The sequence below is a fragment of the Oryx dammah genome, unplaced genomic scaffold, assembly GCF_014754425.2.
Source record: "Oryx dammah isolate SB20612 unplaced genomic scaffold, SCBI_Odam_1.1 HiC_scaffold_11, whole genome shotgun sequence".
Taxonomy (NCBI): Eukaryota; Metazoa; Chordata; class Mammalia; order Artiodactyla; family Bovidae; genus Oryx; species Oryx dammah.
In genome coordinates, this window is record NW_024070195.1 from 4,432,370 (window position 1) to 4,456,386 (window position 24,017).

Consider the following 24,017-nt stretch of genomic DNA (forward strand, 5'->3'; position numbering starts at 1 on the left):
TTATGAAAAGCTCTTTATGTACGCTAGATTCGAGCTCCCTAACTGATTTGCAAGTACGTTTTCCCATTTTGTGGGCTGCTTGTTCCTTTTCTTGATGGAATCATTTGTGTCATAAAAGTCTTTCATTTTATTGCGGCCAGTTTATTTCTTCTTTCGTCACTTGTACTTTCCGTGTCATACCGAAGAAACTAGTGTCAAGCTCAGATTTGTTTTGTTTTCCTCTACAAGTTTTATAGTTTCAGGTCTTACATTTAAATCTATGATCCTTTCTGAGTTAATTTTTGTGTATAGTGTGGGGGAGGAGTTCATCTTCATTCTTCTGCGTGTATGGAATTAAACATTTTAAAAAAATTCATTGGTTGTTTCATTTTGGGCTGCACTGGCCCTTTGTTTCCTTGTATGGGCTTTCTCCAGTTGTGGAACGCAGGGGCTACTCCTCACTGTGGGGCTTCTCACCGCACGGGCTTCTCTCGTTGCAGAGCACGGGCCCCAGGGCTCGCGGGCTTCCGAAACTGCAGCACACAGCCTCAGTTCTTGTGGTGCGCAGGCTCGGTAATCGTGGTGCCTGGGCTGAGTTGCTCTGCAGCACGTGGAATCTTCCCGGGCCAGGGATCGAACCTGCGTCCCTTGCATTTGCAAGCTGATTCTTATCCACTGTGCCACCAAAGAAGTACAATTCTCTCTCTCTTTTTTTAAATTGAAGTGAGTTGATTAACAGTATTGTGTTAGTTTCAGGTGTATAACAAAGTGATTCAATTATATATGTATATTGTTTTTCAGATTCATTTCCTTATAGATTATTGTAAGATATTGAATATAGTTTCCCGTGTCATGTTGTTGCTGCTGCTGCTAGTCGCTTCAGTCGTGTCCGACTCTGTGCGACCCCATAGATGGCAGCCCAGCAGGCTCCCCGTCCCTGGGATTCTCTAGGCAAGAACACTGGAGTGGGTTGCCGTTTCCTTCTCCAATGCAGGAAAGTGAAAAGTGAAAGGGAAGTTGCTCAGTCGTGTTCGACTCTTCATAACCCCATGGACTGCAGCCTACCAGGCTCCTCCGGGGATTTTCCAGGCCAGAGCAGTAGGTCCTTATTGTTTATCTGTTATATGTAGCAGTGTGTATCGGTTAATCCCAAACTCCTAATTTGCCCCTCCCAACCCTTTCCCCTTTGGTAACCATAAAACTCCTCTATGGTGTGACTCTGTTTCCATTTTGTAAATAAATTCACTTGCATCCTATTTTAGGTCCCACATGTAAGTGATATTGTACGGTATTTGTCTTTCTCCGGCTGACTTACTCCACTTCCCCTGATTTTCTCTAGGCCCATCCGTGTTTCTGCAGGTGGCATCGGTTCATTCTTTCTTATGGCTGAGAACTATCCCATTCTGTGTGGGCCACACCTTCTTTATCCATTCATCTGTCTATGGGCATTTCGGTTGCTTCTGTGTCTTGGCTGTTATAAATAAGCCCTGGACATCTTAATTACAGAGAGGAGTCAATTTTGTGACTTGAAATGATCAGAGGACACTTTATGACTTGGGAGGGACCAGAAAACTCCTGCAGCCCATCCTGGATTTTGTCCGAGAGAGAGCAGGGAGGAGCTGAGCCTAGGGAGGAGCTAGTGGGAGACCAGAAAAGCAACTGTTTTACCAGTGCTGCCCTCCCCCATCATGGGTCCATGGATGTCCCCATACTTGGGTTAACATATGTGACCTTGAGCCCGCCCTTGGCTATCTGACATCATTTCATGGTATTCTTGCCCACTGCTCACTGGATTCCAGCCACAACAGCTTCTTCCTGCAAGGGCCTGTCATTTGGCCGTCACGTGCACTGTGCCCTGTGTCGAGAAATTTCTCCCTGTTGACTTGTTTCACGTCCTTCAAGTCCCAGATGTTTCCTCTCCAGAGGGGCTCAGCCTGACTGCCCAGCCTCAGTTAGGTCTTTTCAGTTATTTTCTCAGAAATGTTACCCTCTTCCTTTGTATTTTTACACAGTGCCCTTTTGCACATTCACTTGGGTGAGTGCTGGTCAGTCTCCTCTCCAGCTGGGGCTTGTAGCCCCTGAGCATGGGAAGCATGTCTCCTTCACCCCCAGCATCCAGCGCAGTGCCTGGCATAGAGTAGGTGCTCAAAAAAGAAGTTGGGAGTGAATAGAAGTGCCAGCGTCAGAAAACAGAGCAAGAAAACACCCTTGCAGATTCATTTCCACACTGCCCCCAGGGTAGGTTTTCTCACCCTCAGCACTACTGACATTTGGGGCCACACCGTCCTTCGTGGAAGGGCCGTCCTGCGCATTGCAGGACATTTAGCCACATCCCTGGCTTCTACCCACTGGATGCCAGTAGCCTGTCTGACCTCCCTCCCTCCCCCACAGTTGTAGAAATCGTCATTATCACCAGTCATTGCCAGATGTCCCCCAGGAACAAAACTGTCCCCCATTGAACACCGATGCTTTAAAGACACTGAGGCTGCAGAATGGGAGGGGGTGTCTTTACCTTGAACTCCACATACTTTGGTGGAGTTTCCACAGAAGGCAAGTGCTCCTTCCATTAAAAATTAGGGAAAAAATTTGGGGGTGATGATGATGTCAACCTCTATAGAGATGAAGATGGTCATTGAGGAAGCATTTAGAAGTGGCTTTGATAGCTTGGTTGGTAAAGAATATGTCTGCAATGCAGGAGACCCCAGTTCACTTCCTGGGTCAGGAAGATCCCCTGGAGAAGGGACAGGCTACCCACTCCAGTCTTCTTGGGCTTCCCTTAGGGCTCAGCTGGTGAAGAATCCACCTGCAATGTGGGACACCTGGTTTCTATCCCTGGGTTGGGAAGATTCCCCTGGAGAAGGGGAAGGCTACCCACTCCAGTATTCTGGCCTGCAGAATTCCATGGACTACAGTCCATGGGGTTGTAAAGAGTTGGACATGAATGAGCAACTTTCACTTTTAGACCAGATAACCAACAGGGACCCACTGTATAGCACAGGGAACTCTCTTCGATATTTTGTAATAACCTATAAGGAAACAGAATCTGAAAAGGAACACATGTATATGTATGTATAATTGAATCACTGCTGTATAGCTCAGCTCAGCCACTCAGTTGTGTCCAACTCTTTGCGACCCCATGGCCTGCAGCACGCCAGGCTTCCCTGTCCATCACCAACTCCTGGAGCTTGCTCAAACTCATGTCCATTGAGTCGTGATGCCATCCAACCATCTCATCCTTTGTCGTCCCCTTCTCTTCCTGCCTTCAATCTTTCCCAGCATCAGGGTCTTTCCCAATGAGTCAGCTCTCCACATCAGGTAGCCAAAGTATTGGAGTTTCAGCTTCAGCATCAGTCCTTCCTGTGAATATTCAGGACTGATTTCCTTTAGGATTGACTGGTTGGATGTCCTTGCAGTCCAAGCGACTCTCAAGAGTCTTCTCCCATGCCAGAGTTCAAAAGCATCAGTTCTTCAGCGCTCAGTCTTTATGGTCCAACTCTCACATCCATACATGACCACTGGAAAAACCATAGCTTTGACTAGATGGATCTTTGTTGGCAAAGTAATGTCTCTGCTTTTTAATATGCTGTCTAGGTTGGCCATAACTTTTCTTCCAAGGAGCAAGCATCTTTTAATTTCATGGCTGTAGTCACCATCTGCAGTGATTTGGAGCCCAAGAAAATAAAGTCTCTCACTGTTTCCATTGTTTCCCCACCTATTTGCCATGAAATGATGGGACGGGATTCCATGATCTTCGTCTTTTACTGTTGAGTTTTAAGCCGGCTTTTACATTCTCCTCTTTCACTTTCTGAAGAAGGCAATGGCACTCCACTCCAGGACTCTTGCCTGGAAAATCCCATGGATGGAGGAGCCTGGTAGGCTGTGGTCCATGGGGTTGCTAGGAGTCGGAAACAACTGAGTGACTTCACTTTCACGTTTCACTTTCATGCATTGGAGAAGGAAATGGCAACCCACTCCAGTGTTCTTGCCTGGAGAATCCCAGGGGTGGCGGGGCCTGGTGAGCTGCCATCTATGGGGTTGCATAGAGTTGGACACACTGAAGTGACTTAGCAGCAGCAGCAGCAGCTTTCACTTTCATCAAGAGGCTCTTTAGTTCCTCTTCACTTTCTGCCATAAGGGTGATGTCATCTGCATATCTGAGGTTATTGATATTTCTCCCAGCAATCTTGATTCCAGCTTGTGCTTCATCCAGTCCAGCATTTCTCATGATGTACTCTGCATATAAGTTAAATAACAGGGTGACAACATACAGCCTTGATGTACTCCTTTCCCAATTTGGAACCAGTGCTGTACATGCGAAACAAACACGATATTGTAAATCAACTTCATTTCAATTTAAAAAACGGATGGAATTACTGTTGTTCTGCATCCTATCAATATTTTTTTTAAAAAAGAAGTGGCTTAGAGATGCTGTTGGTGATGGGGGTGGGGTGGCAGGGTGGATGAAGCCAGGTGACTGGGGATTTAAAGGGCCTGGGGAAAGAGAGGTGGGGAACAACCAGTATTTGACAATGAAAAGAGTGAGGAAAACAGAGATAGATTAGAGGCTGTGGCCACAGACACGTCTCAGAGGTTATTTGTTGATGTTTAGTCAGTAAGTCCTGTCCAACTCTTCGTGACCCCATGGGTTGCAACACACTAGGCTCCTCTGTCCTCAACTATCTCCCAGAGTTTGCTCTAACTCATGTCCATTGAGTCAGTGATTCCATCCAACCATTTCGTCCTCTGTTGCTTCCCGAGGCTAATATTTTTCCTGATTTTTTCTTTTTCGTGAATAAATTTATTATTGGAATATAATTGCTTTACAATGTTGTATTAGTTGCTTTATATATATATATATATATATATCCCCTCCTTCTCGAGCCTCCCTTCCACCTCACCCTGGACTTTTCCTAATTTTAAAATCCCAAAGAAAGACTTTTTTGAATTTCCTTAATCTGAGAAAATTTTGGAAATACATGAAGTTTGGCAGCAATTCCAGAATAATTTCATTTTACAGAACCTAGAGAAGGCAGTGGCACCCTACTCTAGTCCTCTTGCCTGGAAAATCCCGAGCCTGGTGGGCTGCAGTCCATGGGGTGTCTAAGAGTCAGACACGACTGAGCGACTTCACTTTCACTTTTCACTTGCATGCATTGGAGAGGGAAATGCCAACCCACTCCAGTGTTCTTGCCTGGAGAATCCCAGGGATGGGGGAGCCTGGTGCCGTCTCTGCAGTTGCACGGAGTCAGACAAGACTGAAGCAACTTAGCAGCAGCAGTAGATAGCTGAGCACAGGCTCAGTAGTTGTAGCACACAGGCTTAGTTACTCCGCAGCAGGTGGGATCTTCCTGGACCAGGGATCGAACCCATGTCTCCTGTACTGGCAGGTGGATTCTTTACCACTGAACCACCAGAGAAACCCTTTAACTGCCTCTTTAAAGGTCCTTTCTGCAAACACAGTCTCATTCTGACATAGTTGGGCTTAGAACTTCAATGTATGAATTTTGAGGGGGAGGACACCGTTTGGCTCGTAACACTGGTGACCACCGCAGGTGGGTTGAGAAGCCAGCTGCTGCCCTAAACCAGTACTGCCCACCTCTGCTGCAAGAGTGGCCCAGGTGGCCACTGCTGACCTCTGCCCTCAGCTCTCTCCCTTTCATCCTCTCCATGGTGACACATGCCTTACTCTCCTAGAGCCTAGATGTGAGCTGACTGCTCATTTATCCTGGGTGGACTCAGCCTATCTGAATCATCTCAGGGCCACTCCTGTTTCTTTCCTTGCTCACTGGCCACTTGAACTTAAAGACACTGAATAAACTGAGAGCTCAAAGCCATGGTGTATATGATAATGTTTGGGGTGTGGGAGGCAGACAGGGAACCTCCCTACGGTGTCACAATCTCCGTGGTCCTCTGGGTGAACCAAGGCCTGGCTGGGATGGAAAATGCAGGCCAGAGGGAGCCTTTCCCTGGGAGGACTGTGCTCCTAGAGAGACATCCTGTTGATTCTGAGTCATTTCTGAGACAGTGTGTCAGCTCATGTTTTTTGGGGAATTTGCTAATGACACGGTATCTCTATTAAATAGGTCTATAGAAAGGTAAAAATAGGTTGAACATCTTCTAAATAGCTCTGGCTCCCAGAAAAGTGGTCAAAGAGCAGTCAGTTCATTTTAAGGCAAAATAAAACTACTCTTCATCACCCCAACCACCCTGGTAATTCATCCCAGGACAAACAAGACATCTCCCCCACTAAAGAAAAGGCAAACGCTGTTCTTGCCTGGATGGCTTCAGAAATATGCTTGGATCGGAGAGTTCCAACTTTTCCGGGACTGATTCTTACAGAGCCTAACCCTTGTGGTTTTTTGGTAGGAGGTAATTTCTGAGCTGGTTATGATTTGAAGGCGCTGGCCCACAGCTCAACTCTGCTTAAATTGGAACAAGATGTCACCAGTGGTCTTGCTTCCACAGCAGACACTTGAAAATAGACTCTGGTCGGACAGACGGGGTCAGGCCATTCCATGGAACTCTTGTTAGTTTCCATGACTAGAAATGACACCCGCCTCCTGTCACTGTGCTTCAAGTGCCCTGTGCCGTGGAGGAAGCGTGAGTTGTTGTGGATGTTTTTCTTTTTCTTTTCTTCTTTTTTTTTTTTAAGCCATGAAGGCAAAGAATTTTTCATAAAAACAAGTGACAAATTTCACTCAACTTTCTGACACATAAAAGGAAAAAATTAGTTTCTGCTTTGAAGCTAACCAGAAACAAATGGGACGGGTTCTCCGAAGGAAAAGCTGGAGTTTAGTTATGATACATCTCCTCCCAGAAATCTAGGAAATTATACATACTGTACCCTCTGTTTATAAGAATATGAATAACATGATTGTGTGCACAGGGTCAAGTGCAGTTCAGATGAGAATTTACTGCTTCGAAGTAGCAACAGCATAAAAGGCAGGCAGAGCTGTTGTTAACCCCTTCTTCACACGATCCAAACATCTTTCTCTTACAGGACACAGATGGAAAGCTCCTTGAAGCCAGGAAATATGTCTTCAATGTCTTTGAATGACCCCTCCCCACATTCAGCACGGGGCACGGAAGTTCCATGCTGTAGATATTCCAGGGAATGAGTGACTCCCATTTGATCAAGGAAAGAAGTTGTGTTTGCTTTTGGAGAAATAGGAGTGGGTTTACTAGACTACATTGTTCTGAGGTTCCTGTGGGCTGAGCGACTGAGGGTCATAAGAATCATGAACTTATATGTGTGTGTGTGTGTGCACATGCACGTGTGTGTGCACGTGTGCATGCTAAGCTTCAGTTGTGTCTGACTCTTTGTGACCCTCTGGACTGTAGCCCACCAGGCTCCTCTGTCCATGGGGATTCTCCAGGCAAGAATACTGGAGTGGGTTGTCATTTCCTCCTTGAGGGGATCTTCCCGACCCAGGGATGGAACTCACGTCTCTTACGTCTCCTGGATGGCAGGCACGTTCTTTACCACTAGCACCACCTGGGAAACATATATATACATATGTAAGTATATATGGCGGGCTTCCCTGATAGCTCAGTTGGTAAAGAATCCGCCTGCCAGGCAGAAGAAATTTTCCATTACTATCTAGCCCAGGAAATCGGTTATAGTTTCCTGTGCGGTACAGTAGGACGTTGTTGTCTGTCCATCAGATTTTTAAAATTGATTATAGTTGCTTTACAATGTTGTGTTTCTACTGTGCAGCAAAGTGAATCAGCCGCACATGTACATATATCCCCTCTTTTTTGGATTTCCTTCCCATTTGGGAAGAGCTCCCTGAGCGATACAGTTTGGTCTCAGTTATCTATTTTATACAATATTTTATACTGTATTTTATATACAGCAGTGTATATATGTCAACCTCAATCTCCCAACTCATCCCACCCTCCTTCTCCCCCCTTGGTGTGTTTATCCACTCTAGATGTGATCGTTTACATTTACTAACCCAAAACTTAAAAAGAAGTAATAATAATATTTTTATTTTTATAAATATTTTAAAAATGTATAAGTTATATATGTGTATAACTGAGCCATTTTGTTGTACAGCAGAAATGAACACAGCATTGTAAATCAACTGTGTGCGTGTGCTGAGTCTCTCAGTCGTGTCTGACTCTTTGTGACACTTTGGACCATGGCCCACCAGGCTGTCGGAGGAGTTTTCCAGGCGAGAACACTGGAGTGGGTTGCCATTTCCTTCTCCAGGGATCTTCCTGACGCAAGGATCAAACCCACGTTTCCTGTGTCTCCTGCATTGCAGGCGGATTCTTTACTGGCTGAGCCATTGGGGGAAGCCCCTAAATCAACTATACTTCAATTAAAAAACAAATAAGAAAAGACCCACGAGCTTGCTCTAAGTCCAGCCACTCCCTTCCACATCTCCCAGTGGGATGGCATGGGGCACCTGCCCTGGCATCCCCACCACTGTGCCTGCTGTGTGCCCGGCTCTGCACTAAGGCTTCCCAGGCCTCCTTCCCACCCACCCTGCCAACCACCCAAGCGTGGGCACGGCATTCATCTTGGAGACGAGGAAGGAAGGGCCCAGACAAGCGAGGCAGCTGGCCTGAGATGGCAGAGTAGGAGCCATGGCCCGGAGAATGTACATGACCCACAGAATGCAGGCTGCTCTGCGTCCAAAGGCCACCTCACCGAGCCACCCTCTGAGATCCTCCCAAAGGGATGGACCTCTGATCCTGAAGCCAAGAGGTCTGAGACATCAGGTGGTCACAGCCGGAGAGCCTGGGAATGAAGTCAAGCCAGCTCGGGTGGTGGGGATGTGGGGTAAATCCCAGCCTGTGACCCACCCCTCACTTCCCTGGAGGGCTCTGTTTCAAACAAGGACATCCAGGGCAGCCCCCAGCAGCACAGCCAGGGCATTAGGAAAAGATGTGGGCGGGAGGTAGATGCGGAAGGAGCGAGGGCGGCCGCTGCGCCCAGATCCGCCCCAGGGTGGGGAGGACAGGGTGGGGAGAAGGGAGGAGGTGCTGGAGTCCAGCCCTGGCTCCGCCCTTGGGCCTCGGTGGGAGGAGGGCGGGGTCAGCCAGGAAGGACTGTTTATGGGCACCCCGGGCCTTTACAGAGCTCCAGATGATGGCGCTCTTCTTTTTCCCCTAGTTTGAGGCCCCTCTGAGTCACCAGGCCATTCCAGCCACCTGCAGTCCCCAGCCTGCGGTGGGGAGGGGATGTGGGGGCCAGCAGAATGAGCTTGCAGCTGGAGTCAGAGGAATCCAGTTGTGGGCTGCACCAGCTGTGGGCAGATTACTTAACAGCCCTGGTCCTCCTGGGGGGTAAATCCTGCCCACCTGCCAGAACTCTAGCCAGAGGGGTCCAAGGAGCGGAGGTGTTAAGAGCTACACCTGTCACCTGAGAAAACTTCACTGAACGTTAGCGCCCCTTTGAAACTCACATGCCCTGCGTCCCCTAGTTAGGGGACTGCCCCGTGTGCGACCTGCCTGGGAGGCGGGGGACACCTGCCTTCGGACTGGAGAGCTAGAGGGGAGGCGGAAGCGTTTCCTGTCCTTCTCTGCCTGTGCTTTTAATGAGGATCTTTGAGGGCACACGTGCTGAGTCGCTCAGTTGTGTCCGACTCTTTTTGACCCCATGAACTGTGGCCCGCCAGGCTCCTCTGTCCATGGGATTCTCCAGGCGAGAATACTGGAGTGGGTTGCCATTTCCTTCTCTAGGGAATGTTCTGGAGCCAGGGATCGAACCCGCATCTCCTGCATTTCAGGAACATTCTTTACCATCTGAGCCACCAGGGAAGTCAAGTGTACTTCAATTTTTAAAAAATGAATAGATGATAGCCCATGTGGTGAGCTCGTAGTGGGTCACTCGGCTAAGGTGGAACGACGTTCCTCAGGACCCCCTTTCCTGCAGGGTTCTGGGCTAGGACAGACCCCAGGAGACACTTACGTGGGGTCAGGAAGGTGGGAGAGGAGCTGCAGCTGTGTTTGTGTCCAGATGTCCATCTGTACAGGGCCAGCGGGGGCCCACGAGGCCCCACCTTGTGGGCAGGAGGACTTTGTCCCCACCGGCCTCTCTCCTTCAGCCTCTCTGGCTCCTGGGCCAGGGGAGTGGGCATCTCTCTGATGACAGAGGCCAGCTTCCTGGAGACACCCCCAGAGGCAGGGCCATGAGAGGCCATCCTGGGCTCTGCCCAGCCTTCCGCACTCCCACCGGACCCCACTGCACACCCACCTTTCTTTGCCACCTGCCCGCCCTCGGGACTTCGGCCGAGAGTACACTGTGCATCCAGCTCCTGCTGGTTGCTTGTGGAATAGACCCCTTGTTCTATGTCACTCCTGTGGTTCTCCGCCTTTTGCTGAAAATCGACAGGTCAAAGAAGGCCGGGAAAATGGTCTAGGCAGGAGGAAAAGAAAGAGCAGAGTCGTGAGATGGAAGAGTCTATGTGAGGAACACGGGAGGCTTGGTGTCTCCGGAAATAAGATGAGAGGCCAGGAGAAGACGAGACTAGAAAAGGAGGAATTGGCCAGGCCACGGGCGGGACTCCAACGCCACACAGGAAATTTGGCCGAAACAAGGAGGGAGGCTTCTCCTTGGGTGATAAACGGGCTTTGGTCAGTTTCTGTAATCCACGCTATGTGTTGGTCTCTGAATAATGTTCCCTGTGACACGTCTTATTTAGCATATGCTACTCGCTTTAAGGAATGCTGTTGTTTACTGTCAGATCATAAGACTTCGGGAACACGTATTCTGTGGGGCTAGGGAAGGTCACGATGTCTAACAGATAAACCGAGGATTTCAGGGGCTTTACAGCACAAAGGAGTCTTCTTGTTCACATCACGCTGGTCAGATGGCTTTCCTTGGAGGCTCCTTATCACGCAGTATCTCAGGATTCCAGAACCCTTTGATCTCGTGACATTGCAATCTTCAATGGGTGGTCTGCAAGATGGCCAAGAGAGAGGACAAGATTGTGGACAGCCTTGCTGGGGATGAGGGCAGGGCAGAGGGTCGCTGGCCGGGTGTGAGCTTCCGAAACATGGGCCGGGGGAGGAAATAAGATGGGACCCGGTCAACGGGTAGCATTGTATCTGCTGTCCTTATCAGCCGGAAGATTTTATTTACGGCTCCATCCCAGTAACAGAGTAACTATGTTAGCGCATAGTTGGGATCTGTGAGCCTTTTTTTCCATTACCCAGTTTAGATTTTCTATTCTTATTTCCTTGCCTCTGTATATTCATAGGAAAAAAATAAATTAACTCCAGTGTTCACATCACAACTGAATGCTATTATTTGAGCCTTTAAAATGACTCCTTTTATGTAGATGGCCTAGCCCTCTCTCTCTCTCTTTTTTTAAAAATTATTTATCGTTTTAGGCTGTGCTGGGTCTTCGTAGCTGCATGGACTTTCTCTGGTTGCAGAGATCAGAGCCTGCTTTTCGTCATGGTGCACAGACTCCAGGGCGCACAGGCTTCCATAGTTTCGATATACAGACCCAGATCCTCCCAGACCAGGCATCAAACCTGTGTACCCTGCATTAGCTGACAGATTCTTAACCGCTGGACCACCGGGGAGATCCTGAGCTGACCCTCTCTTCATAAGCAGCCTTTTTATGGGAACGTGTATGGAAGGGACACTTTCTAGAACATGCTTCCTTTGTTCTCTGGAATGAACACCTGGGTCCTGGGGATTGTTGAGGTTAGAGAATATCAGCTAACAAAAGTGTGGCATGAATGATTTTGATGATTAGGGAAATAAGGAGAAAATAAGCTACCAGGATCCAAGAACATCGTCATCCCTTCTGCTCGCAAGCACAAGCAGGATATCACTGGTGTTTGGATTTACACGTTTGAATGTGTTTCTCTGTAGACACAGTGTTACAAATGGTGGTGAGGTGTACCCCCAAGAGAACCACCAGTCTTACACTTTTCAGGCATGTGATGGATAAAGTAAGTGAAATCAGACCATTTATAACACTGATTGTTGTATGACAACTTTCAGACACAGGACTTACACTGTTGAAAAAGGTCCTATTCTTTCTGACACTCAAGTGGTCCCAAATGACAGATTGTCATGGCATGCTGTCTTTAAGGCCAGAATGATCAAGCAATGGGAAAGCTAGAAGATACCACACAAAATACCACAATGTTCTAATTTTCCTGTCACATGCTCAGTCTGATGGGTAATTTTATGTGTCAACTTCACTAGGCCATGGTACCCAGATGTTAGGTCAGCACCAGGCTTAGATGTTGCTGTGAAGGTGTTTTTCAGTTGAGTTCATCATTTAAACCAGTAAACTCTGAATAAAGTGGATATTTCTCCACCGGTGGGTGGGCCTCATCCAAACAGTCGAAGGCCTTAGGAGAAAAGGGCTGGTCCCCTGGGAAAGAAGGAATTCTGCCTCTAGATGCCTTTAGACTCAAGCTGCCACATCAGCCCTTCTGTGGGTCTCCAGCCTGCTGCCCTGTCCTGCCAATATCAGACTTAGCAGCCCACATAGGTGCATGGGCCAATTTCTTTAAAACAAATCTCTGTGTGTGAATACCCTATGGATTCTGTTTCTCTGCAGAACACTGACTAATAGAGATATGTTTTCCAAGCAAAGGAAAACAAATAGTATTTACCAATTTGCCTCTAAAATATTTGGAATTACACATCCACAGAATGTTCTCTGAGAGATACTGACCCAGTTGATGAAGGAATCTGATGTTTCTTGTTGATTTATCTGTGGTCATCTTCAGACTTCTAATTTCTGTAAGTCCTTTACAGGGTGTCCCACTTCTGCATTCTCTGCTTGAGGGCAGAGAGCCCAAATGCTCTCAGGCAGGAGAACTGATAATCCAACGGTAAAGCCAAGATCATTCACTCTTAAATCTATGAGGAGGATTGTTCACACTTTGTGCAAACTCTTTTTTCGACTCTGATAAGGGATTACACTCAGGTTAGGTACACATGAGATCTATCCCCAGAAATGAAGGAAATTAGCACTAACTACTGTTAAATAGCATCTGGCACACAAGTCAATAGAAGAAATGAATATTTAAAATATGATGGAGACTGCCTCTGACCTACCCTTCTCGGTCCAGGCTTGGCTGGCGTTCTGACACTCTGTGTGATGTCCCATGGATGGAAAACGGCTGGGTACTTAGAACAAGAAGACTCATGCAAAGAACAAAATGTCAGCTTTAGGAAGGTGATTGGTATTGCTTGATGTACTGCTGCTGCTAAGTCGCTTCAGTCGTGTCCAACTCTGTGCGACCCCATTGATGGCAGCCCACCAGGCTTCCCCGTCCCTGGGATTCTCCAGGCAAGAACACTGGAGTGGGTTGCCATTTCCTTCTCCAATGCATGAGATACTAGCTCCTAAGTAATGTGGCAGAAGGAAAGAGATCCTGTCAAAGAACTCAGGCTGTTTAGGGAGCAGAGTTGGTGACAAGTCTCAAAGCTTTCACCTCTGTCAAAGGAATTAACATGAAACAGAAGCGAGAAGCCGTGAAGAAATACATGAGACAGAGGCTAATTTCCAGATGTCCTATTTAAGATCCATCCTAAGAAGCATCTCATTCTTTCCCGTATTATGTTAGAAGACAGTGAGTTGGAAAAGAGTAAAAAAGAAAAGGATGATTAAAAAGGTGGCGGAGGGGTGGGGAAGAAGGGCCAAGTTAGAAGTTAACATCCTTCAGAACGTTCTACGACCCTCTTTTTCTTTCCTTCTTTTGGAAGCTGGGAAAGTGGTGTGCATCCCCTAGGTTAAAATGACCTGTCGGAAACCTCATCATGTCAGAAATTTGAGTCCTACATTATCCGTGTTAAAGACACAAGCAACAGAGAATGCTGCTGCAACCAGGAGTGATGGTAGAGGAGTTAAGCATGAATGCAGACTGCAGCATCAGGCTGGATTTAAAACCAAGGCTTTTCTTTGGGAAGGCACAGTTGAGAGCAGAGGGGGAAACAGGAAGGGAATTTGCAGACACAGAGGAACTATGATGAGTTAAAAACAGAGGGAGTCAGTTCTCCCCGTGTGAGAGCTCAGTGTGTGGAATCTCGGCTGAATGACAGTCTACTCTCTGCCTTTCTAAAGACAATGATAACTATTTTCATTTACACACTTATAAGGCAATCCTAAAGGAAATTAACCCTGAATATTCATTGGAAGGACTGATGCTGAAGCTAAAACTCCAATACTTTGGCCACCTGATGCGAAGAGCCAACTCAATGGAAAAGACCCTGATGCTGGGAAAGATGGAGGGCAACAGAGGATGAGATGGTTGGATGGCATCACCAACTCAATGGACATGAGTTTGAGCAGGGTCCGGGAGATGGTGAAGGACAGGGAAGGCTGGTGTGCCGCAGTCCATGGGTTGCAGAGTTAGCCGCGATTGAGCGACAGCAGCAAGGCGCTGTTCCCTCCCCTGAATATTTAGCACACCGGCTGGGTTGCTGCAGGCTCTCCACATGCAGCTAAGACATCAAACGATTTCCTCAAGAGATGTTCTAAAATTAACATGAATATTGTGCCTTGGGATCCCGTTAGATTGTCAGAATTGAGTTCTGGGCATCTTGTTCTCAGTTTCAAGTTTTTTCTTTTTGACTGTGTGTCCTTGTGCAAATTAAAAACCTTCCCAGGTCTCCATTTCCTCCTCTGTAGGACTGACTAGGTGGTCTTTCCAGAATTCTGTGATTCTATGAAACTGATTTCTAGGTACCCAAAACTTGAACTACATAAACCTTATTTTACAATTCAGTCAAGTTCAACCCTGAAGATTCAAATAAATATTTATTAAGTACCCGGTATGTGCAAGGTACCACATGAGCTGCTGGAGGTATGAGTCTGGGAGTATGGAGGCCTGCTTTCACTTCAGGAGCAGAGCTGCAAGAAGTTCAGTTCAGTTCAGTTCAGTTGCTCAGTCGTGTCTGACTCTTTGCGACCCCATGAATCGCAGCACGCCAGGCCTCCCTGTTCATCACCATCTCCCAGAGTTCACTCAGACTCACATCCATCGAGTCCGTGATGCCATCCAACCATCTCATCCTCGGTTGTCCCCTTCTCCTCCTGCCCCCAATCCCTCCCAGCATCAGAGTCTTTTCCAATGAATCAACTCTTTGCATGAGGTGGCCAAAGTACTGGAGCTTCAGCTTTAGCATCATTCCTTCCAAAGAAATCCCAGGGCTGATCTCCTTCAGAATGGACTGGTTGGATCTCCTTGCAGTCCAAGGGACTCTCAAGAGTCTTCTCCAACACCACAGTTCAAAAGCATCATTTCTTTGGCACTCAGCCTTCTTCACAGTTCAACTCTCACATCCATACATGACCACAGGAAAAACCATAGCCTTGACTAGATGGACCTTAGTCGGCAAAGTAATGTCTCTGCTTTTGAATATACTATCTAGGTTGGTCATAACTTTTCTTCCAAGGAGTAAGCGTCTTTTGAACCTTCCAGAACTCTTTTTAATACGTTAAATTTATTTATTTGCAGTCCTATCTATAACATACCAGAGGTATCAGATTAATTTGTTTTTCAAACTTTAAACCTTTTATTTTATATTGGGTTATAGCTGATTACAGGACTTCACTTGTGGCTCAGCTGGTAAAGAATCCGCCTGCAATGCGGGAGATCTGGTTTCGATCCCTGGGTCGAACACTGGGATCCCTGGGATCTTGGGAAGATCCCCTGGAGAAGGCAACGGCTACGCACTCCAGTGTTCTGGCCTGGAGAATTCCATGGACAGAGAAACCTGGCGGGCTACAGTCCATGGGGTCACAAAGAGTTGGACTCAACTGAGCAACTAAGCACCATAGTGGATTAATAGACTTGTAGTTTCAGCTGAACAGCGAAGGGACTTAACCACACATATGCATGTCTCCATTCTCCCGCAAAACCCTGCTTCCATCCAGGGCGGCACGTAACACTGAGCAGAGTTCCATCCGCTGTACAGTAGGTCCTTGTGGGTTATCCATTTTAAATATAGCAGTGTGTACATGACTATTCCAAACTCCCTAACTATTCCTCCCCTCGGCAACCTAAATTTGATCTCTAAGCCTGTGAATTTCTTTCTGTTTTGTAAGTTCATTCGTATCATTTCCAGAACTCTTGAGGGAAGCCTTGTATCCTTCTTCTGTAATGGCAAGGGGTTTTTGGAACTGCGGAAGCAGTGGTGTGTTGAAAGGAAAGTAGTGTGGAGGCTCAAAGGGTAGAGAATTCACACATCCCCAGAGATGGAGGAGACCTTCCCTGAGCAGGGAGGCTCAGAGAGCTTTTGAAATAACAGCATGTCTTTTAAAGATTGTTATTAATTTTTTCTGGACTACAGTTGCTTCTAGTGTGTCTTGAGCAGGATTGCAGGGTATGTATAGAGAAACAAGGATGATCAGGTGGAAATGGTGCGTGTGGGCCATTTGCAGAAGGCATTGAGTGCAGAGCACAGAGACTGCACTGAAAGGCCTCTCAGCGTTTCTGAGGGAGGGTGCTGGAGGATGCTTTGTGACAGAGAAATCAGAAAAGGAGACGAGAGATGGAGGAGCAGGAGCTCAGGAGGGGAGAATGTGGGGAGGCTGCTGGCAGCAGAGCTTCCTTCTCTTTGCCCGGGGCCACTAGGGCATGCGTGGGCATGGCGGATGGAGAACCAGCGTGGATGCGAATAGTCTTTGGTACCCAGACTCAGGGCTTCTGAGGCTGCCTGCCAGGGTTCCGCCAGGGCCGCCCCCTGAAAGCAGCTTTACAAGCCTGCATTGGACACAGCAGCCCACAGCTGGGGAATTCAGCTTACCCCCGGCTGACCACCACTGCTGTATTTTGGGGCTGTTTCACAGTAGTTTGGTTCATATCTCGATGAAATAGCTCTGAAGAGAGTGACGGTAGGTGATCCTTTTTTCTCCCATAAGGACGTGTTACATCATAGAGCAACATTAGAAACAGGAGAACCAGAGGTCCCTCTGGCTTTGATCGTTGACTTGGTTGCCTTTTTTTTTTCTTTTTTAAAATGTTACCTTTGTATATATTAGGGCTTCCTTGGTGATTCAGATGGCAGAGAATCCACCTGCGATGCAGGAGACCAGAGTTTGATCCTTGGGTTGGGAAGATTTCCTGGAGAAGGGGATGGCTGCACCCACTCCAGCATTCTTGTCTGGAGAACCCCATGGACAGAGGAGCCTGCCGGGCTGCAGTCTACGGGGCTGCAAGGAGTCAGACAGGACTGAGAGACTAACGCTCCCTTTTATAATTTATGTGTTTTTGGCTGTGCCGGGTCTTCGTTGCTGTGCGGGCTTTCTCTAGTTGCAGCCAGCAGGGCCTGCTCCCTGGTTGCAGGGGGGCAGGCTTCTCTGTGCAGTGGCTTCTTTCACTGCGGAGCGCGGGCTCTAGGCACGTAGGCTCAGTAGCTGCAGCTTCCGGGTTTGAGAGCACAGGTTCAGGAGTCGTGGTACATGGGCCTGGCTGCTCCACGGCAGGGGGATCGAACCCAGGCCTCCTGCAGTGGCAGGAGGATTCTTTACCACTGAGGCACCAGGGAAGCCCTCGACTTAATTGTTATTGTTGTTTTAATTTTTGGCTAGCCTAGCTGGCAAAACAGATGAGGTTGAAATCTATATTTTTAGCTATTCATCTTAATCATACTAATTATGTGATCGTTGTTATTCTCTTGGGCCTCCCTGGTGGCTCAGATGGTAAAGAATCTGCCAGTAATGTGGGAGACTCGGGTTATTCTATTAGGAAGACGATCCTCTAAGGCATTCCAATTCTTGTTTACTTCTTTTTAACCTGCCTGCTCATCTCTTTGGATTGTTTGTTTAAGCAACTCCTAGTATTTCGTGTGCCTGCTTGAAGGGGCAGCCAGGGAGGATTCATTCAACCAGGGCGGAGGGTAACAACCCTTGATAAAGGGGCTGAGGACTTGGATCTTGTCTCTGGGATGCTTCTCTGGGCGTGGGCTCTGCCATCCTCCCCTTGCTCCCCGAGCACCCTCCCTTCTGAATGCATCTGCATAACTGACCCCTCCTCCATCTAATCTTATTTCAGGCCTTTTCTCATTTTGCTGCTTTCTTCCTCAAGATCTTTGCTCTCTCATCTTTGGGAAAGTTTCTGCGCATTCATTTGTGTCTGTGTGTGTGTGTGTGTGTGTTTTGCTGTTGTCTTAGTGGACATAATCCATTTCTATGGAGCTTTGCTGTATCCCATTGTTATTAAAAAAAAATTGGAATGTAATCGCTTTACAATGCTGTGTTGCTGCTGCTGCTGCTGCTAAGTTGCTTCAGTCGTGTCCGACTCTGTGCGACCCCATAGATGGCAGCCCACCAGGTTCCTCTGTCCCTGGGATTCTCTAGGCAAGAACACTGGAGTGGGTTGCCATTGCCTTCTCTGACAATGCTGTGTTAGTTTCTAACTAATGTGTGAATACAACCACGTGAATCAGCTCTACCTGCACATACGTTGCCTCCCTCTGGGGCCTCCCACCCCCTACCCGACCCCACCCTCTGGGTCATCACAGAGCACCGAGCTGAGCTCCCTGTGCTAGAGGTGTGTCAATGCTTTGAAATCCCATGGACTATAGGCTACCAGGCTCATTTGACCATGAGATTTGAGTTGTTATTTCCTTCTCCAGGGGATCTTCCCAACTCAGGGATTGAACCCATGTCTCCTGAGTCTTCTGCACTGGCAGGCAGGTTCTTTACCAGGCCACCTGGGAAGCTCCATGCTTCCCACTATCTATTTGTCTATCCGCCCAGCTCTCCATCTAGCTTTCTATCCCCGCAGCTCCCCATTGTCTTGCACATGGCCGTGTATATGTCAACACCACTCTCTCAATTTGTCCCATCCTCTCCTGCATTTGTGTTTTTACTAGACGGTTTCTATAGGAATCTTTCTTTTCTGTACCTTCCCCCCCCCACTTTTATCTTCATTTATACAGTCTTGCCCTTTATAGACTAAACAATGGCTTATTCATTCTCCAGTTTTAGATGTTTGGATCTCTTGATACACATGTCAGAACAGATGTTTTCATGCAAGTGTGACTGTCAAAGGTAATTCAGCTTTGTTGGCAACCCTTATTTTAATGAAGTTTGGATTTTTTTCTGGTTTTCTTTCCCACTTGTGGCCTTTTACTCCTTTGAAAATATAATATTCACTCTATGGCAGAATTATAGGTTATCCCCCTGTGGTTGGTATCTTTGCTTCTAAAGCTGACTTTCTAAATTCTCAGTATGTTTGAATGTGATGTTTCTATAGTGGGTGGGAAAGCTTAGTTTTTGGTAGTTAGTCTTCTAAACAGTTGCCCTAGAAATGATAAACCCAAAGTTTCAGTACAGTTAACATATTGCTCTATCTGGGAGATAACTCAAACACTCACACAGACCACAGTGTGAACCTTATGCTCAACAGAGAAAACATTCTGATGCACCAAAGGGAAAACCCAAGCAAAGATAAAAGGCAGGCCAAAGCCTCTTCAAAGCAGGGCATTTGTGCAAAGTTGCTCAATTACATATTTGGGGCCCCCAAAATGTTTGTGAAAAGTGCTCTGAAATTATTAGACCACAATATTCCTTTCGAGTCTGAAAAACATTTTGAGATCCTTTGACATGGAGTGCGGAGGCTGGGCTTGCTGAGAAAGGAGAACAGCTGGGAGTGCTGATGACAGGCGGGGTGATACGGGAGTGACAGAGCTGAGGCTGTGTCTGTGGGCGTGGTGGGGACCAGGGGGTGCCAGAGCGAACAGGATGGGAGCTTCGGCCAGAGAGAGGAGATGGAGACCATTGTATGCTTCAAGGGAATTCCAGGATTTTGCATGTGACTGTGGAGGATGTGGGAAGGGGAGGGGGAGTGGGCAGGGGGCCCGTGAGGTGGGGAGGCTTCCAGGTGGTCTCCATGGATATTAACCTCACCCAGCAAGCTAGCAGCTCAGGATGGAGAGCAGAACCGTGAACCAGAAGACTGTCTCTTCTCACGACCCTCTGTGCCGAAATGTTGACCCGACATCCATGCAACACTCATTCAAGAGTTCATCTGCCTTAAGTACAATCATAGGCTAGACCCCGGTTACAAAAATATATCAGACATGGATATATTGTGGCGTGCTTACTGCCTGCTTGGAGGAGGGGCACGTTCTGCTTGTGAACGGAGAGTCTCACAGGTCGCCTAAAGGAGCCAGCCGTAACTCTGTGTTAGCACTTCTTCTGATTTTTTCCCTCAACTTTAAAATTATAGCAAACAATTAAAAATTAAAAATACCCTGTGGGCCAACGATTTGTGGCCTCTGATTTAAACAATTGGAGCTACAGGCACGTTGGGTTCTTCTGGTTCTGCCCCTAATGGGCTAGTGATCTTAAACAACACACCCAACTTCTCTGGACTCCACTGACTTTGTCTATAAGAGCAGTAAGCTGTACAGGATGGAGTCTAGAGTCTTTCCCAGTTCTACAACTCTATGATTTCCATGTCTCAAGTGAAAGTGAAGTCGCTCGGTCATGTCCGACTCTTTGCAACCTCACGGACTGTAGCCCACCAGGCTCTTCCGTCCATGGGATTTTCCAGGCAAGAGTACAGGAGTGGGTTGCCATTTCCTTTTCCAGGGGATCTTCCAGACCCAGAGATCGAACCCAGGTCTCCAGGATTGCAGGCAGACTCTTTACCGTCTAGCCACCAGGGAAGAATCTAAATAGACTCTTCCAGTGTCTAAATGGACTTCTAACCAATTTCCACCTGCAAAGAAGGGGAGGAAGCACAGGGACTGTATCTCTCATGCTCCTCCTTCTGAACTGCGTGGTGTCAACAGAGGGTTGCTGACTCTGGGGGAGTTCATTATGGTGACCAATGTTGGCTAACTGGGCCCTAAGACAGGCTCAGGTTTGGGGGCTACCATGACGACCTTTGGTTTCCGTTACCTTCTCCCATGTTGTGGTCAATAAGGCAGGCATGGTGGTGTCATGGGCTTGTTTAGACAGATGTATGCTGGAATCTCAGATCTGTTTCTTAAAAAAAAAAAAAGAAAACCCCAAACCGGCAACTTTCATTTATTGATTTATTTGGCTGCACTGGGTCTTAGCTGCAGCAGGAGGATCTTCAGTTCCCATTACGCATGGGGGCTCTTTAGTTGCAGCACGCAGGATCTTTAGTTGAGGCACGTGAACCCTTATTCACTTGGTTGCTCATGTGGGATCTAGGTCCCTGACCAGGGATTGAACCAGGGCCCTCTGCATTGGGAGTCTTAGCCAGTGGACTGCCAGGGAGGTCCCTCAGATCTGTTTCTAAATGACGGCTATGACTGGGAAAGTCATTTCCCCAGAGGACCTGATGTCACCAGCTGTAGAGCTGGAAAAGACAGTGTCCCTCCAGTAAGAGCTTGTAGACTTCCCTCTGCCCCAGGAAAGCATCTTAATTCTTGTACACATGTTTATTTGCTTTTCTGTTTTGCCTGAGGGCTACAGAGTTTAGCAGAAACCAAAGTATCTGGACCAAATTCATTTAATTCTCATAAGAATTGCTTTGACTGAGTTGTGATTGAATGCCCCAGCCTCACCTCTGGTTTTTTCCCCCTCCCCTTCAAAATGACTGTTCAAGGCCTTATTCAGATGGCGGCTCAGTGTTTTGTATGTGGTGAGATAAAGGGGGAGCCCCTGTGAAGTGGGCTGGAGAGCTCACTTGGGTCACCCCTGGGGTCCTCACTGAGCTTTGGCTTTGCTGGACAAGGTGTGCGTGCAAAGGCAAGAGCTGAACTGTCATGACTAATAGAGAGGATGTTTAGAGGCTGTGGGTGAGGGGGTGGGCATTGGAGAGGATGGGAGGAGAGGAAAAGTGAGCTGAAGGGGCACTGGAGAAGAGTCTACGGGTCTGATGAGGACAGTGAGAGCTAGCCCACAGCTGGATGAGACGTTGCCCTGTGCTCGGTAATGTAATCCCTCCCTTCATCTCCTTGAAAAAGCTTCAGGAAAATCAACATCACTTGCTAATGATTTTTTTTTGCTACTTTTTTTTTTTTTTAATTTGGCCACATTAGATCTTAGTTGAGCATGCAGGGATCTAGTTCCCTGACCAGGGATCAAACCCAGCCCCCTTTGCATTGGGAGTGCAGAGTCTTAACCACTCAACCACCAGGGAAGTCTCTGATTTTTTCTACTTTTTTGATGTGAGGCATCAATTTCAAGCTGTGTGGGGTGAGCGGAGGCCACCTGAACAGTCCAGCCACCCATGGGTTACACTGATAGAAGGTTCCCCATAATATTTTCTCACCAAATATTATCATCAGGAAACAGTACTTCTTGCCAAATAAAAGTGTATGCTTCCTGCTGTGGAATGAGAACTATATGACCCATTGAATGTTTTGTTTATTTGTTCAGCTTTGGGTAAACAAGGTTAAAACAAGATTTAGTGCTCAATTGTGTAATATCACTCATTCCTGGTACATTCCTCTCTCTCTCTCTCTTTAATTTCTGACCTCTGTTTCCTATGTTTATTTTCACTGTTTATCTTGAATGTTTTAAAGACAACTCAGATTAGTGTTTTTGACCCCTAAGATCATTGATGGAAGCCAAGAAAGGTCTAGCCCATAGCCATCCTCTAGAACCTTCTGTGACAATGAAAATGTCCTCCATCTGTGCTGGACGCTTTGGGTACCCACTAGCTACACGTGGCTCTCGAACATTTGAAATGTGGCTAATGTGACTGAAAAACTGAATTTTAAATTTTATTTAATTACCTTAAGTTTAATTAGCTACCTGGCTGGTAGCTACCCTCTTGCACAGTGCAGATCTGTTTATAAATTAGCAAATGCTTCTGAACATCTGAAAAGGGGTCCTTCTTAAGTTTAAATGTTCTTTTTTAAAATAAGACTGATATACTTAGAAAAATCTTTTTGTGTAATAAGGAAAAATTATTGTGTTGCGTTTATGCAGTGTGGAATTATACGGAGGTTTAAACCCCATTTACTTGAAAAATAACAAAATTAACCAGTACGTTTTCTTTACCAGGGCTTTATTAGTTCCACTATCAATTTACATCTAAACTTTTACTAAATGACTGAAAATATGCTTGTCTAACCATCAGAGCTAGCTGATAATTCTTACTTTAAATAGGTAGGCTGTGGGAGACAACTTAAAAAAATAAATTTTACTTCTATTTCTTGACCTGGGTGGTGTTTATACAAGTGTTCTCTTTATAACTATTTGTTTAAAAGTTTTTACATACTTTATGTACTTTCCTGTATCTGTTAATTTTCACAGTAAAATACAAAAAATAATTGAAGGTTATTCTTTTTCATGTCAAAAGTCATCACATGATGAAGCTGTAAAAGAGTCCATTTTGTAGACCAATTAAGAAAAAAACTATGGGGAATCTAGAAATAAACCCAAGAACAAATGGGGATTTATTATATAATAAAAGTGACATCGCAAGTCAGTGGAGGGGAAACATACATTGCATAAGAGGTTGTTGTTATTTGGTTGCTGAGTCGTGTCCAATTTTTTGTGACCCCATGGACTGTAGTCCACCAGGCTCCTCTGTCCATGAGGTTTCCCAGGCAAGAATACTGGAGTGGGTTGCCATTTCCTTCTCCAGAGGCTCTTCCCAACCCAGGAATCGAACCCATGTCTCCTGCTTGGCAGGCAGATTCTTTACCACTGAGCCACTAGGGAAGCTGACATAAGAACAGTCCTATCCCTCCAACGGGAGCTGAGAGGCCGGGGTGCCCTGTGCTTTGGGCAATAGTTTGGCCCAGGTATAACACGATGCATTTGAATTCATATTTTACTGGAATCAAACAGTGCCATTTGAATTTACATTTTTTCCAATGGAGTTTTTAAAATAAATGTGTTGGGCGTTCGGTTTAGCTATTCAGGATCAAGTTGTGTCATTTACATTCCAAATATTTAAGAGCAGACTTTGCTGTCACATTTCCCCAAGAAGTCTCTATCACCTTCATGTTGCATGAAAGTTGAAAAAAGTAAAACTCTCAAAAGGCTGTGAAGCTGGAGTGGGAGGGACATCAAGTGAAAGCGACTTTGCTGTTGTTCAGTCGCTCAGTCGTGTCCGACTCTCTGCAACCCCACGGACTGCAGCATGCCAGGCTTCCCTGTCCTCCACCA